This window comes from Teleopsis dalmanni, chromosome 2 (genome assembly GCF_002237135.1).
Source record: "Teleopsis dalmanni isolate 2A chromosome 2, ASM223713v2, whole genome shotgun sequence".
In the NCBI taxonomy this organism is placed as follows: domain Eukaryota; kingdom Metazoa; phylum Arthropoda; class Insecta; order Diptera; family Diopsidae; genus Teleopsis; species Teleopsis dalmanni.
The window spans coordinates 111927460-111945693 of NC_051847.1; the positions used below are offsets into that span (position 1 = coordinate 111927460).

At 28.6% G+C, this 18234-nt stretch overlaps 1 protein-coding gene across 4 annotated transcripts in view; it reads right to left on the bottom strand.

Annotated features, from left to right (window-relative positions):
* The window catches only part of LOC119677551 (organic cation transporter-like protein), a 30983-nt gene extending 14449 nt beyond the window's left edge, over positions 1 to 16534 (bottom strand). Inside the window, exons 1-2 of one of the 4 annotated variants that reach the window (XM_038088941.1) lie at positions 8799 to 8941; positions 6929 to 7129 (exon numbers count right to left, since the gene is read on the bottom strand). The gene's annotated coding sequence lies outside the window, so the exon portion shown is untranslated. Of the gene's footprint in view, positions 1 to 6924; positions 7130 to 8798; positions 8942 to 16371 lie in introns of those variants that run through there. The other 3 variants (XM_038088942.1, XM_038088943.1, XM_038088944.1) reach the window with 3 other exon arrangements.
* Positions 16535 to 18234: the final 1700 nt, after the last annotated feature.

The window sequence follows — 18234 nt, forward strand, 5'->3', positions numbered from 1 at the left end:
GTTTAAAACTTGCCAGATATACAACATTTAATTTATTTTGTTCTGGTGTTGCCACTGTTATGAAGTCAGGTAAATTTAATCCACCTAGTATTTTACATATAATAAACATAAGCAATGAATTTTACTGAACATTAAGAATATTGTTATGTTATGGTGGCAGGATCGCCATGTTATGGTTGCACAGGATGTTATGTTATGTTATTATTATGTTATGTTAGGATATGCGTGCAGTAAGTTCACCAATTGATGTCTGAGTCCTGAAAAGATTTAAGGATCGCCTATCGACCAACGTAAGGAAACGACCTATCAGTATAGAGGAAAGTATTGCTAAGCCCTTCACCCGCTTATTGTCCTTTCAGCATCTAAATGCCGCATAGAACACGATTCAAATAAAAAACGTAACCTTGTCTTAAGTTAAATTGAATCTGTCTGTATTGTAAAAATCATGGGTATTTATACTTATTCTAGCTTATTTACTAAACAATTATTATTTGCTTCTATTTAATTTAAGTAACCAATCAATGCATTGGTTACTCCCATAAATTATATTACTTTTACAATTATATATATTTTACAAATAAATACTCTTCTAACGTATTACAATTATACGTCATGTACTATTTTCTAAAAGTTAAATGTACCTTCTGGAATTCAAGTTGGAATAGTGCAACGACCATACATGCTTATCATGTCTTATGTTACAAATGCATATTTGTAACGGCATGAGTCAAAATATTTATTTTAAGTAATATGATCAAAGTCAAAGCGTCAAACCGACAAACCGACAAAAGTGCATATTATAATATAACTCATTTAATTTGTCTGAATAAACAGTGGCTTGTCACATACACATAGTAGAAAAAGTCTACGGATATTCACAAAATTTTTCTAAAATTACGCATAACTTTTTTAATTTTTACTCAAATTCATTTTTATTTCCTGATTTATTTTAACCAAAGAAACAACAATAAAGTTGCAATATTAAAACTAAACAGTTATTCTTTAAAAAAAAAATTAAACACAATTATATGCGAAAGTAGCAATTTTTGAAGCAGAAAAAGTCTACGGATATTTCTTAATATTTACATTTACCGCTAATTTAAATTCGCTTGCAAGCATAAAAGTGTCATTAAATGATATTTAATTATTAGTTGACCTCCTAAAGAGTCTAAAAATCAATAATTTAATAATATTTTTTTATATAAGCAATAAATTTTTACAATATAAAATAAAAGACGTGAAATTAGTTTTAGTGCGCGACAAATAACTGTTAAATTTTAGAAAGATGACGTTAGCCAAAGAAAATTTGCTGAAGATATTGGTCGTCAATATTCATCTGTGCAGAGAATTACAAATAACTTCAAAGAGACCAGTACTTACGTTTCTAAACCTCGCACTCGCCGCCCCACAATTTTGTCAAATAGAGAAAGACGTAGCATAATCAACCAGGTGAAAGTAAATCCAAGAGTAACAGCCTTCAAACTAGCTGAACATATTGCCGAAATACTTGAAAACAAAATATATCCTGATACTGTGCGGAAAATTTTGAAGAAATGCATGTATTATACCCTGATTGCAGGAAAGAAGCCATACATATCCAGATATAATAGAATAAAATGATTAAGCCGTGCAAGAAAGCGTATAAATAAACCTATAAAGTTCTGAATATGAGTTATTTTCTCCGATGGGAGTCAATTTTAAATATTTGGAGTCAAAGTTAGAAAACTTGTATGGAGAAAATTATGCACAACCTGTGATAAACCGTAAACAGTAAAACGTGTTGGTGACGGCGTAATGATTTAGGGGTGTATAGCAAGTAATGGTGCGGTTAGACTTGAATTTGTACAAGATACAATGGAGAAATATGGTTTTCTAAATATTCTAAAAACAAATTTGAAAGAAAATGTCAGAATGTTAGGACTTGAGGCAACCTTTTTGTTTCAGCAGGGCAATGACTCTAAGCATACAGCAGTCATAGTACGGATTTGGATGCTGTACTATGCTCTCAGGCAACTTCAAACACTACCAGAATCACCAAACCTTAGTTCTATAGAACATCTGTGGGTTTATTTGGAAAATAAGATTCGCCAGCATATGTTTTCCAGCAAGGATATAGCAAGAAACGTCATCAAAGAAGAATGGCTAGAAATAAACGCACAGGATACATCAAAGCTAGTTGAGTCAATGGAAAGACGCTTAACAGAGGTTATTAAATGCAGGGGTTATCCCACAGGCTATTAAATTTAAGATTTTTGTGAATTTTATTGTTTTAATGTAAATATTAAGAAATATCCGTAGACTTTTTCTGCTTCAAAAATTGCTACTTTCGCATATACATTAAGACTGAAAAGTTTTCGGAAATTCTCATTTAAAATTCGCGCGCTGTATATTTTTCGATATTTTAAGTTTATGTAGTTTGGCAGCACTGTCCTTAATTACTATGCCAAAAATGAGCTCGATCTGTCAGACAGTTCGTTTACGGCAGCTGTTGAAACCAGTTCACCTCAGTAGTGCGTTGCGAAATGTCTTCGACGGTCGTACGACCGTCCTGGAAGGCTTTGTACCACTCATAAACTTGAGTTTTCGATAAAACTGATTCCCCATAAGCCTTTTGTAGCATTCGCAACGATTCTGCACACGAAATTTCGTTCGAAACACAAAATTTGATGCAAACTCTTTGTTCAATATTTTTTTCCATTGTTTTTTTCGCAACGCCCTACTGAGGTGAACTGGTTTCAACAGCTGCCGTAAACGAACTGTCTGACAGATCGCGCTCATTTTTGGCATAGTAATTAAGGACAGTGCTGCCAAACTACATAAACTTAAAATATCGAAAAATATACAGCGCGCGAATTTTAAATGAGAATTTCCGAAAACTTTTCGGTCTTAATGTAATTGTGTTTAATTTTTTTTTTAAAGAATAACTGTTTAGTTTTAATATTGCAACTTTATTGTTGTTTCTTTGGTTAAAATAAATCAGGAAATAAAAATGAATTTGAGTAAAAATTAAAAAAGTTATGCGTAATTTTAGAAAAATTTTGTGAATATCCGTAGACTTTTTCTACTATGTGTATATCATTGATGTAGATCATGGGCACTACAATATATAGTATTACTATAATTCTTTAAAGGTTGAAATATGATAATTTTGTGAGTTTATTTATTTACTCAAAATGCCAGAAATAGTAAACAATAGTAGACGAAATAAAAGAGGAGCCCTAGACTTAAATGCTCTATGGTACATTAATTGAAAGGACTTGTTTAGATCAAGAAAATTAATATTTAGTATTCATTGTCTCATTTATTCAATAATTTGTGCCTTCCTCAATTTTGTTTCGCTCTCATCTGCTGTGATTTCATATTTACACACTTTTTAATCCCTTCTCTATGACTAACGAAAGTATCGTTATGGATATCCATTACAATTAATCCAATCAATTTTTCATTTGCTTGGGTTGCCCTGGTGCCTTTGGAACTGGAATAGCTTGTTTCAGTTGTAGTCATAGAAGACGAAAAAAACATATATACATATATGTTAATTGTAACCATTAATATGATATTCTTAAGGAGTGATCTCGGACTTTTTAGACCTTGATCTATTATTAAAATTAAAAAAAAAGTTTTCACTTTGTCAAAGCCCAAACACCGATCTGCAGAAACATACAGAAATAATTACCTAAGTTTTCTCAGGTTAGGTAAGTAAGTTTTATATATGTATATCTGAAATGAATGAATTACTAAAATTTTTAGCAATGTTGTTTGGTTATATAATAAAATAAGAAAACTTTATAGATTTTTATATATAAATCGTAATCGTTCAGTTACGTAGCAATTAAAATGTAATCAAAATATGTTAATCAATAAAAAAAACAGTTATAATTATTTAATTTTAATTTGAATGTTAGCTGCAGAGTACAGTCATTAAATTGCATTTCGTTCGAATATTATTTAAACTCTGCTTCCTAACACGATGTTCGCAAAATTATAATTGCCAATTTCATCAATTAAAAAGCTAGTACTTGTTAAAAAAAGTTAAACCAAAAACCATTTGGACATCACTGAATAGGATAGATATGTCGAACTAGTCGAGAATTATACATATACTATAAGTTCCCAATGTTTGCTTTACCACATTACACAGATCGCAGTTGAGTTAATAGCATTGTTCAATATCCTGTTCATAGCATATGTACTACTTGCAAGAATATATAAAAAGTCAAAAGACTTAGGTTCTTTACGCACATGAACTGTCATTTGAAAGAAAGAACAAACAAAATATTAGAAACAATATATGTTTTTTTATTATTGATAAAAAAATTTTGAATAAATTACAGTTTCAAAATGTGTTTCCTATGAAGGAAAACTAAACAAAAAAGGATGAAGGCTTAGCATGTCTTTATAGACAGGTTTATGTCTGCCCAACTGAATAAACTGAATAAATTGACTCAGAGAAATTAATAAATATACGACATTGGGTGGAGTATAGCTGACATCTTTAAAACTTAGTTGGATAAGTATGATGTAAATTATAAATTTTTAAAGTTTGCAGGACTTAAATTTGCATTGTGAGAGAAAAATAAAATGTATAATATAAGTGCCGATCTACATTTATGTTGACACAGGTACACCGTTTGTGGGAGGTAATAAAAAAAATAAAAAACTTTAACACAGACGCTAATTTTACAGGATATTATCTTCGAATGAAACTAATAATACTTCTTTAGACATGATCTCAATTTCTTAATTGGAAATGAAATGCTTTTCCAGCTATCAGAAATTTGGCCCTGGTCCGAAGTACATTTTACTTATAAATTTTAATTTTCTGTAATCTTTCCACTGCCAACTTAAAAGTTTTCTCTAACTACTCATACATGTTACATTAGGTAATTATAATTTATATAACCAGTTTAACAAGATTAACAAGTTTAACAAGATTAAACTAAATGTTAACAACTAAAAACTTCACATACTTTTAGATTGATAAACAAAATAAAAAACAATATTAGTATTGTGGTCTTAATTAAATAACAAATAAAGGTAGATAAGATCGCATAAAAAACTTAAAAATATTCCCCAATTCCCATGTTTTAGCCATACAATTATTCTTCTATGCATAAATCCATATTGGGATCTATACATCTAAGAATTATAAAAAAAACAATAGCAACTTTTAAAGTTGAAAACAAAAAACACAAACATTTGCTTTAATCCAAACCATGTTCGATAATATTAAATATCATTTAAAGAAATATACAAATAAATCATTTTCCATATTAAATCTCATTTAGCTAATAATTTTGACATGTCTTGAAATATGAGTGCTCAGTTTGATGTTAGTTACTTATGATTTCTGATAAGATAAATTTTTTTATAAGGTTTACGACATTTTGTGCAGTACAATTTCAGTTTGATAAAAAATTCATTTTAAGAACACCAAGTAAGTTACCGTTGTAACTACACCGGAACTGAAAATTTCATTTCATTTAGAAAGTTGTAGTTGGTCCACAGCCGATTTCATGGAATAAATTTTAATTTTTTGCAGGAAATCAACATCAATTGCGCATAAGATTAGGTATTTCTTTTTTATTCCTTTAAGCACTATTATATTAATCAACTAAGTAGTATAGTGTTTTGAGTAAGGCTAATTATGGTCAACAATTAATATTATTTCTATCTATAAAATCATCGACAATTCTAATTTTTTTCAATTTTTAAAATTATAACAATGCACTTTACAGTGCATCAATACGCAGTCAACGGCAACACAGATTTCACTGTAAAAAGTATTTTATTCTATTTTCAGAAATAAAGATATTGTTAAAGAATCGAAATATAAAGTTCTGAATAAATCAATTTAAAAATTTTTCATAACTACATAGCCCTAAAATCGTATCGTGTTTGACTTAAAATATCACATATAAAATTATAATTATCTGTTTCACTAAAAAAAAATGTAGCCTTTTTATCAGTTTTAATTAGTATTTGTAAGCGCATTTTATGTCCTTTAACTAGCGGTGTTCGAAACAATTGCCTAACCATTGTATTAACAACCATTCACGTGATATCACGACCATACCAAGCATTAAATTTTAATCCACTGACTATGTCAATGTCTAATACAGCTAATATATCCACATCGTTCCATCTAATTCGATACTTGCACCAAAGTGTACAGGATTACAGACCTTCCGAAGGATTTTCTCTGAATGCCCTTAATGGGTTTCGTTGTTGTCGAAGCTTCTGGGCAATACAGAAGGACCAACAAAAGTAGAGTAGAAAGTTTCAAGAAAACTTTGTTTCCAATTACTAAAGAAGCATTTATTACCAAGTGATGTTTAGCAATTAAAAAAGTCACATGGTAAAGAGTCAACCTATCTGAAACCTCGTTTTATGTCAAACAGCTCGGAGAGATTCTTTCCAATTATAACAGAATTAATTGTGTTCAACGTTATAAAATCAGTTAATTAGAATTATAAAGCGTACCGATTTAGTGACGTGTGCCTAATTAAATTTTGGGTTACAAGTAATTTAGTCAAAAATTTGAACTTGAATATTTTTCAAAATACATGCAAACTGATGACTATATTCTGGCATACATAAACTGAAAAATTATAATTATTTTTCTTTATTATTTGTAAGATCATAAGCAGAGATGCCAGAGACAAGCTCTAATATGGAAAATTTTTGTATTTACCAATAAATTTCCCTCACGATTTCCATTTGTCTATGAAATGGAGTCGATCGCTACTTTTTTGGGTATAGCAACTATATATTATCTGATGACTGAGACTTATATTTATGAAAAAAAATATTCATTTTTTAGTATTACAAATTTCTCAATACTTTTTCTATTGTCACTGTCAAATATTTTTTGCATTAATGTTATTTTAATATAACAATAAAATTATAAAAATAAGTACGTACTTACGTTACAAATCTGAAGACTTTTTAATAGTAAACTCTCAATTTTTTTGTGTGAAGGTTATTTAATTTTTTTTTTATTTTGTTTCACTTGATTAACTCAACTTTGCATGATTAATTCATTTTAGTAAATAAATAACGTATATTTGTTTAAAATAATTTTGTTTAAAAAATTAGTTTTGCTTTTGTTTCACCGTTTGTTGCAGATCTATAAAAAATTTAGTTTTTCAACACAAAACCAAAATATATATACATCCCACACATAAATTCTACTGAAATGATTTTTAGTTTTTAATAATTTTTTATAATTAATTTTTTTTTTTGTTTAATAATAAAATGAGTTTTTGTCAGCTGTGAAATTGAAAACTAACAATTTGTCGATTCTTTCTTGAGAATTAATATTTTGTTATTTACATAATTTAAACACTTCTGAACCGTAGGACCTTAATTTATTGAATTATTTGCTTTAAATTATTAACTTTTTCTATTCTTATTGAAGGTTTTATATCCTTAGACCCATGTTATGTATAGTGTCACGGGCACGTCAAAATTGACTCTTTCGAGCTATGACGAAAACGCTTGTTATGCAGAGAGTCACAGCAATTTATCAATTTCGTATTATTACTATGACTTTTGTACTTTTGTGCCTAAATTTTTAAAGAAGTATATACACAGATACGTAGAACACGGCTTAGGCTGAGTAACGAGGCATAGATAGCCTCGGCTCTCATGACCGAATTTAAACCATTTGTTTTTTTCTTTCACTCTGTTTTTTCATTTGTATTGAAAGCAACTACAATTTTGATTTTGACGTGCCCGTGACACTGTACATAATATGAGCCTTAGCTGGTCTTATGTCATCTATATGCGTCGTATGTGTCATACATAACTAGTGAATGTAATGAATATATACATACATATATCAATATATAGTTAGAAGTAAATGGAGTTCATGTCTTACTTATTTATTTATTTGTCAAATTACAAATTTAAATTAAAATCATTTTCGATTCAATCTATAAAAATGCATAATTGGCATTTTCATTTAAATAAAAAAAATGAGTTCAATTCTAAATTAATTTTAATTTTACCCCAACATATATTAAAAAGGTTAAGATATTATCCCATAATTTTTTTTTAATAATAACAATAAACTTGAATTCAAATATTGAAAGCAAGTTGAAAGCAAGTTCAAAATAAATTGAAAACAAAAACTGAACATAAAATTTTATATCGGATTAAGTCGGTACAAACATGTTTCAAGTGGACAAAGTATTCTTAGAAGAATTTATAAGCATGTAAAGCTTTATCATAAAGACAATGAACAAACAAAAAACAATAACAGGAATAGTCTAAAACAACAAAAAAACACTGTTATAAGAATTTTAATTGCAAAAGAGAGTTAAACATAATAACAAATAAATTATCAATGACAAGTTCAATTAAAGCATTGCATAAACACAAGCAACGATGAACGAACAACATTAAAGCTTTAAAGACAGAAAAAAAACAATAAACAAAAAAATATAAATAAAAGCAGCAATTAAATTAACAAAAACAACTGAGACAACATTCGCTACGCAATTGGCAGCTTGACGACATGACGTCTACATAGACTAAAAAGACTCAGTAGGCTATATAGAGTAGAAAACTCTTCGTAGAAATTTGTTTTCATTTCTTTTCTTAATAAAATAAATTACAAAAGAAAATGCATTGATATTGTTACTGTTTTCATTATTGTTATTGTTTTTATTATTGTTTTTCATATATATATAAATTGTATTAACACTGCTCAAACGATTATAGAGAAGTATTTAATTTCTTTTAATTGAAATTGTCATTATTTAAATGCACTTTTAAATATGAATAATTTTTACCGTATTAATATTAAATAAATCCTTGACATTTAAATTCTCTTTCTTTTCCGCCTGCTCACATTTTTTTTATCAACAAACACGAATGTATGGGAAACAAGGCAAACGCGACAAGGCAAATTAACCACACACGATCAACACTCTTCTACAACTAATTTCCACAGGTAGAAAGAAAATGCAAAGACATTGAAATTTATTATTGGTATTTTTTTGCGTTTTCGTTGTTTGTTTTTGTTGCAAAATTTTCTTTGTTCTGTCAAGTTGGCTGGCGTGGTCATGGCAATCACTTGGCTTGTTTCTTTTTTCTTTATTTTGTTGGGATTTCAACATATGTTTATATTGTGTTGTGTTCGCATTTTCACTTCAGTTTCCCACATACACACATCAACAAAGAAGAAGGATTTAAATATGTATGTGTAGATGTATGTAAATATTGTATATTTATTTTTTTATTTATTAATTTATTTTTGCATGCGTTTAAATAATTTTCTAATAACTATTTATATCATATTTCTTAAATATTTAAATAATTTAGTCTATGGAAATCTAATCTAGAGAAAATTTTTCGGACCACATTTATTCATTAATTACCATAGAATGTAAAGATTATTATTATAACACTGAACAATATTGTTTGAAAATATATAGGCCGGATGCGAGTTCGAGTAAATTGATAGTAAATTGAGAGAAATAGTAAATTATGTCGGTATAACAGCAAACGTTGATATTTACCAGATTTTCAAGTAAGGTAAATGAGATAAAAATCAAGTAAATTAGATGTTACCATTGTGAAAATTTTATAAGATGTTTAATACATAAATAAATAAAATTGAAATCTTTTAACCAAAAATAGTAAATACGTGCAATAAAAAAATATATATTTACATAAGTGCAGTGCAAAAAATGATTAGGAAATTCCAATTTACTTTACCTCAATTTACTCAAACTCGCACACGGAAATAATGAAATTTATATAAATTTTTTCACTATCGAGTATATGAAGTAATGGCAAGTCTTTCATTACATGTGCAAGTTTTTAGTATAACTAAGTACTGAAAATTCATAGAGTCACTAAACGTTGTATTGTAAAAAACTTACGCTGAGGAGCAATGGCTATTCTGTCATGAAAATAGTATGATTCTGCGCTAAGATAATCTAGAAAAAAATTCTCTGCGTAGTTAATCTTTTTAAGACATACGCTAGACAGTGCCACTACAGCTGTAAATCACTTCCCACGTGTACGTCAAAGGTACTAAGGAATTATTGGCAGTATTCAATCTATTAAAATAGTTTCCTTACTAATATAGATTCATCAATATGCACATTAGAAGACTGATAGGTATCACTACGTGGTATGTAATATTCATTACGATCACCAAATCATAAAATAATAGCTAATGTGACGAAGGGTACAATTATTGTAAATGTATTCTTAAATTATTTATCTAATATAAAAAGTTAGCATATAAAGCAAACAATTTTCAACATTTTTTTTTATTAATTTCAAACTCAATAAAAGTAATAGAACTATAGAATCAAATTAAAACATTTAGTTTCCAGAACCTAAAACCTTCTTCTGCTTAAATCTTGTCTCAAGCTTATATAGATTATATTTTATGCCAGAGTCCTGGGCGCACTCCCGGTTTAAGCGATCAATTCTCCATAATGCTAACTTGAACAGTATTAATGAAGTCAATGGTTTTACCTTTTCACTTATGCATTGAATTTATCATATTACTTAAATGGATAATGTAACTGATGACAATGGTGTTACTTTTATTACATATGCAAACGACCAGAAGGAAAGTGTTCTAGCATTTTATGAATCTCCATTACAATTCATTATTTTAGTTACAAACCAATTGAGTTAGGTTGAATTATGAAAGATCAAGCATAAACGGAAAAGAAATCAAAAAAATCTAACATCTATAAGCAAAGTATTAATATCTTTAATGTAGTACATATAATAAGTATTAAATTAAGATAAGTATTTCAGTTTGCAATTTTCACTTCATAAAGTTTAGGGAGCTCCCAAGCTAAGTACAGTTAATGTAACAAACTTTTATCTTTAATAATTTTTATTTAGTTTATGTAACTATTATTTTCTTAGAATTAAGCACATTATTCAGATAATTTCAATGCCAATATAGAATAACTATTTAGAATTAGTCACCGCAATAAATTTCGCAGCGTTTGCTGAATATGCAAATTAATTGCACTCGACTGCAATCAAAACATTTGTATCTCAAATATTTTTTCAACAAAACAAAGTTCGTGGAAAAAGTCTCGATCTAAAATGTTTCTCGGAACTATTTGAAATCCCAGAACTAGAAAATTTTAAAAAGCTTCATACTAAAATTATTCATCTCAGATAAGAGGGATTCGCTTTACAGAAACTAATATATTTTTATCGTAAATCACAGAAAAATTGATTTTTTATGCACAAAAAAAACAAGCAATATTTAAATTGGTTAATGAATTAATAACATTAGATAAAAATAAAAAAAATTGTCTCTAAAGTTGGTTTAGAGAAGTTAATTTTTTACATTCTTTTATGGAATGCGTTCCGACTTCACTTGACTATATTGAAAAAGGATAAGCACGCAATTTTCTTGTTGTGAATATAATTTGCAGGATATGGCAAGTTCATGTGCTGTACCATAAAATTACCAAATTTATCAAATTTATCACTAAACATGAATGCCAAAGCTAAAAACCTAACTAAATAAATAAAATAATAAAAGAAAGTGTGAGAAGAAAATCCCAGAATAGATACAAGGACGCCAATTACGTCAAACGCAACATGACATGCTAATTTTTTCCTAAAAGGAAAACTATGGACACATATGTGCATTAATTCTATTAAAATTTAAGTCATTCGGACAGAATTTTAATTCAATTAAAGTATTATTGGGCTAATGGGTGAGAGCATGAAGCACATTTATGACCACTAAAATTGGGTTCAGAACTACAGTGGGGTCAAGAACTCATTAAAGGAGTAGGTACATCAGGGCATTAAGTCGTATTAATAAAATATATATAACAATATTATACTCGCCATCCGACACATATATATAGTTGAAAACAATCACTTTTAGTATTAATCATTAGATATAAGTATAAAAAGATACTGCAGTTAGGAAATCGAAAATGTGTAATGTGGAAGAAATTATTCAAATTAGAAACCTCGCCTTCATATATCGTAACTGGCTTTTCACACATAAGTTAAATAGAACTATTCACTCAATGGATAGTTTATACAATTTCGTATCTATGTGTAGTATACGAGTATGTGTTTATTAATTATGTCACATGAGAGCAGATAAATTTGCCTGAACACGCAATATAGGCTAACTGGGAGGACGTCTTTTATTCCAACAAAGGAAAGAAAATTTTACTTCTATTTCAAGCACTTTATAACACTTTATAACATGTATGGCGTCACATTTCCAACTTATTTATTTATTCTTCTCAAAAATAGTGAAAAGCGTTTCCTTTTAGGGGAAATTTTGTTTAAAAGGGAGAAACTACTACAACCCTTACATAGTAGTGCCTAATGCTACCCTTGTGCATTGCTTGTACTTGTAAATTGTATGGTAAGACATTCATTAGTAGTTCTTTAGTGGACTTTCTAAGTCTATATTGGCTGCAAATGTTCTTTTCTCAGTATTTTCAGTTCACACACACACATTGAAATTGCCACATAATAAGTATCTTGCACTTTCCTACATCAAAAGGAAATATATGAAAAATGCTAAGCAACAAATATGGTACGAGTATCTTTATATGCCTAAAGAAACAATGCGTGCACATTAAATTGAATTTTCGGGAAATTCAAACATGTACATTTGAAAAATGTTCAAAATCAATAAAATGCATAAGTATATTTTTAGCTTAAAAATACACATCTTAAAATAAATAAAATTATTCATAAGTTTACTTATTTATTCTCAAACAATTTCACTGCCAAGTACCTCAGAAAATATTCCTACGAGAATCTTGTATCTGCACACATTGACCGCAATAGCCACTGCCAAATTAATTTTTTATTAGTTATTTTTACCAAATTCTTGTCCACTTCCTGGTGCTGCTCTAAGACGCTCTGTTTACAATTTTATTCCTTCTCTAAACGCCAAAAATCAAAGACGTTTTTCTAATTCGATTAATCTTGCCCCATTGAACAGCCAGCTGAACGCGGCGCGCCACAAACGTAACTGCAAAACAAAGTTTGTTGCCGCCTTTTTGCAATGGGTAAGAAAAATCAGCTGAGACTCTTTGCTATCCACAAGGCAACTGCAACCCGCGATGAACAAATGTTTACGTTTTTGGCAGTGAACGGAATTGACGTTTCGTATTCCGACATGCGCTGTGCTTCTGTGCCGGCTAAAGACACTCTCGCACGCTGTTGCTCCACCAAATGACCCGTCATTTTGGTTTCCAAGTGAAGAAAGGGAAGAAGACTGAACACTACTTTCTGTACGCTTGGGTAAATTATTTGATGACGTATTTCAGTCTATATATCGTGGTAGTTGGATACATTGATAAATGCTTTATGTTTTGCTTTCAGTCGTTTAAGAAGATGAACAATTTCACAAAAGCATTCAAACAGATTGAATTGTTGAAAGATGTATTCATTAACCACCACATGCAATTATAGTATCTATACATTATATTGAAAAAAGAATTTAAATCGATGTACATTACATTAATATTTATAACTTAACCATAACTGCTTTTAGTTAAACAATAAATTTATTTATAAATTACTCTTTAAGCTCCTCAATTTTTTATACAAAACTGTGTCGATATTTTCTTAATTGATATACTTCACTGAATGCCACTTTACAGATAACAGATAAAAAAATGTAATCAATATTTATGAATAGAATAAAAATTCGAACATCAAACTTTTAATAATACAAATTTTACTTATAATTTAGCTCCCAAACTTCTTGTTTTCTCAACACGATATCCAAAATCTCCCAACTAATCTTAGTGTAGGAATAGTTTTTTCCGAACTCACTTGCAAAACATTACCAAATTGCTTCCACTATTTTTCTACGAAGGTTAATATTATCTTTGCAAAATTAACTTGTTCTCTCTCTGCGACTTCTTTCCTTCTGATTATATTCAGATTTGTTTTATTGGAGGATGAAACAAAATTCCTTTAGTGAGATTAATATTGAAATTTTAGAATAGACAATATATACATATGTTAATATTATTGTATTCAAACGGCATGGTTCAACAAAATATTTTTTAATTATTTTGCCTCTAATTGACTTTTAAAAAAAATATATAGACAATTTAGATCAACTTTAATACTTTCGACTATATAACATATTTTTAAATATATCAAAATGATTCTTACAATACCGATACGAGTGAAGATATGGATCTTCATTATTAAAATTCAAAAATTCAATTTAAGAATGTCTCTTTTTCAGTTATTTTGATTAAGGACATGGACAGTATTATGAAAGTATTCACATAGGATTTATTAAAATAAGAATATCATATTATATTATATATTATATTTTGAATTATATTTAATCAAGTTATTTATAATTAAAATTTGTAATCACGTTCTTTTAATGTTAATATAGCAAAATAATAATTTAGCGTAGAAAATTGATTTTTTTTATTACAGTGATTGATGATCTTCTTACCATATCGTATAGTCAAACGAAATCACGATTAAAAAATTAAACCAGGAATAAAAAGTTTCCGTACTTCGTTTAAGTGAAGCCCACTTCTAATCATATATAAGATCATCTACTTGGAATATTTGAATGTATAATATATAAAAAAATAAATTTCTTCCTCCATTATTGAAGTTATATTATTATATTGTTTCATATTTTTGTATATGGTGTATTATATTTTATTATTCGGAAAGCGTCTTGGTAGTATACGCTTTGTCAAAACATATTCTGATATTTGTCGGACGTTCCTTTCCGTAACGCTTTGTTCCATTGATCGATATACCTTAAAACTAGTTTCGTTGCATGAATTATTGCTTACTATTGAAGTATGTACAAAAATAATATTCATAGGTTCCTCAAAAAATATTACTGTTTTCATATTAAATCTGTAAATCTGTAAATCTGTACATCGATTAGTTAAAATTTTTTCTTTTTCATGATAAATTCAGTGTTGTTTATTTACAAAATTTATTTATTTGCAATCTTCTCTACATCTTTTATTCAAATGTAATAAATATAATCTAACGTAAAAAACCGCTGCTTTGAAGAATTTATAGATTTTTTATCAAAGTTCTTTGGATTCAATCCATATTAATAGAAATATAAAATTAGCAGATTAAAATGATTTAAACCTGATATCTTCTTTTTTCAACCATCTTTCTATTTTATCGATGATGACTAGATAGATCTTAAAATTTGTCAGTCGGTAGTAGTGCCGTATAATTGATATAAGAAGTTAGACGTCAGGACATTGACGCTAATATTTAACACACTTTTTATTGTATGACGAACAACAATGTATCATAAAATGTCTTAATATAAAACTTGTGGTCTTATTTATGATATGACACACATCCAGTTAAGGTCTAATAGCAAAGAGAAATATACCTTAAATATCATGTGGGCTATAGAGAACAGCGAAATTACTTCGAAGTCAAATATTTAATTTAAGAGCACACAGAAAAAATATTTTCACTGAAAACTGAATTTTCGTAAGACTAGTATAACCCCTAGGTTTTATTTATAACCAACCAGACAATCAAAAATTTATGCCCATCACTATCTGAGTGCTACGTCACAACTAGGAAACAAGCAATTGATTAACGTAACTACATGGACAATTGCCAGACACTTGTTTTTGTAAATGACGTCTAAGTTTTTAACATTGTTCTTAAATTGTCGAAATACTTTTTGTGTATAGTAAATAAATAAAATATATATATACAATATATACGTATATATATAGTTTCATATTGCTTAATAAAACTTTCTCGAAATATTCTAAGACAATATTCTCTTTTACATTATTTTATGCTGAATATTGATTAGATGTAATAAAAATATTTCTACATTACATCAATTATTTATTCTTTATTTTAAATCGAATAAGTCGGCTCAGAAGACATGTAATTCAAATATACTCTTCCGCAGAGCGGCGTTATTGCAGGCACATTCGAATCATAAAAAGAGATAAATTATATGCCATTCGCCTTCGGATACCCGTTTTAACTGGTTCAAACCAATCATTACCAATGACTGCTAACAAAGCCATTTAAAAATAAAAAACTGTACATAATTCACTTTTCGAAAAATTTCCATTTTTATCATTTTCTGTTTTTCAATACTATAAGCGGCTGGGAGAACAAAGAAGTCGATTAATTCTTTAATTTCTTAATGTGTACCTTGAAAATATTTAATGAGGTTGCTTAAGGATCAGTAAAAAGGGCAAAGGTTTTCCTATGGTGACGCATTTGTTGCAGAAATTGATCATTTTTGAATTTTAATAGAAATATACATAATATTTGTATAATTAATTAATTAGATTTAATTAGATTAATTAGAACAATTACACATATTAAAAAATATCTTACTCAAAATTCCTTTAAATAAATACTTTAAAAAGTCGTATTTTACAACGTATTTCCACTATAGAATAATAATTTAATCGAAACTTAATACAAAACACCGCAAATCTATTTTTTTAAATTTTTAACGATTCTCCGACTACTAACCCGCACACACCCAAGACGTACAAGCGTTAAACTGCAATTCATATGGGCTCAGATGTTTTTTGTTTTCATTGGCATTACTGCCGTTTTTGCTTTGTTTACTAACAGCTGCTCACATATTCTTAGAGTTGCCAATGCTGTTGCATAGAGTCGTGTAGAGTACTTTATACACAATGATTTGTACCTTTGTGTACTTTCATCACATCTCATCACATTACTGGAAATGCAGCAGTTATTACATATATAACATAATACTGTATAAAAAATGCACTTTTATTGCAGTCTTATTATAGTATTTGTACTAAATTAATTAAAATTAATACACAGTGTTATATAAATCAATTTATGTTTACGAATAAATCAATTTATATTTACATCGATGGCTCAATATGTAATAATATGTTGAAAAGCAGTGTACTTTAAGAATAAGTTCACCTCAATTTAAACTTCCACTTAACGGTTCACTAAGTATTTTTTAAACACAATCAGTTGCTTATGATTGTATGTTTAAATGACCGCCTTGCAATGCATTATTTGGCAGGGATATTTCCACTTTTAGTGATAGACAAACAGAAAAATTTCACTCAAAACAATTCATTGGTTTAAATTGCCTTAAATCGAAAGAGATTCCAATGCAATTCCCTCACTGACGCAAAACTTTCTTATGCCAGGCACTATTCCGATTCAATGGAGATGGAAGAAAATACGGAACAGTAATATGGGTATAAAAGAAAATTGATACCATGCCTCAGCATAAGCAGTGATTTCAAATTAATAAATTAAGGTATTTTCGTAGTACCGCAATATGCAGTCGAGTCCCGATAATTCGAGATCGCAAGGAAACAGAATTTTTTACGAATTAGTAGGTTTTTCAAATATTCTAGATTTCGAATTAACGAGGTTAAAAAAGAAGAAAATTCGAATTATCATGGCTTTTACATTTCAGTTGATTTTCATATATTTTTATATATAACTTTATTAGCACTAAATAATCCAATTTACATATGTATTTACATCCTATGTACTATTAATTTAATAAGAAAATAAAATCATAAAATATTATAAAGAGTAAGATCAAGTTTTAACTTAAAAAAAAAGTTTGTAATTGTTGATTGCTTCAGATTCTTTTCGCCTTTCTCTTCAGTTGATTTTTCCAAACTTAATAAACAATCAAAAACATTTGTTTGGACATATTGATTTGAAACATAATATCGTAGTTGTTGAATGACCGAACAGCTTGTTTATTCATTATAAGCAGTTTCTCACTGGCGCTATCATAATCATCCGTCTCATTATTAATAGCTGCAACTTCATCCAAAATATTGTTATCAATTAACATACCAAATGCAATCACGTCATTACCAATGTTCAAGTAATCATTGAAAAGGGTGACATTTTCAAAATTCTCACATATACGGTCCCCCAGATAATCTATTTTGAATTGTTCCACTTGAAATACACTTTCGTTCAAATCTTTATTAAAACTGGCACTATTCCACGCTTTATAAGCCATTTGTATTGCCGTAAATAGCTAGATTAATAACCATTTCCTTGTGGTAAAATAATTAAAAATTCTTCATAACACCATGGTTAACACCCTACAAGGTATCAAAGGTTAATTTGACCTTCTAGCGAAGAACGCCATTGAAATTGGTTTAAAAATAAACTACAACAAAACCAAGTTAATGCGCCTTGAAACTACCAACACCTCGCCGCTCGTTGTAA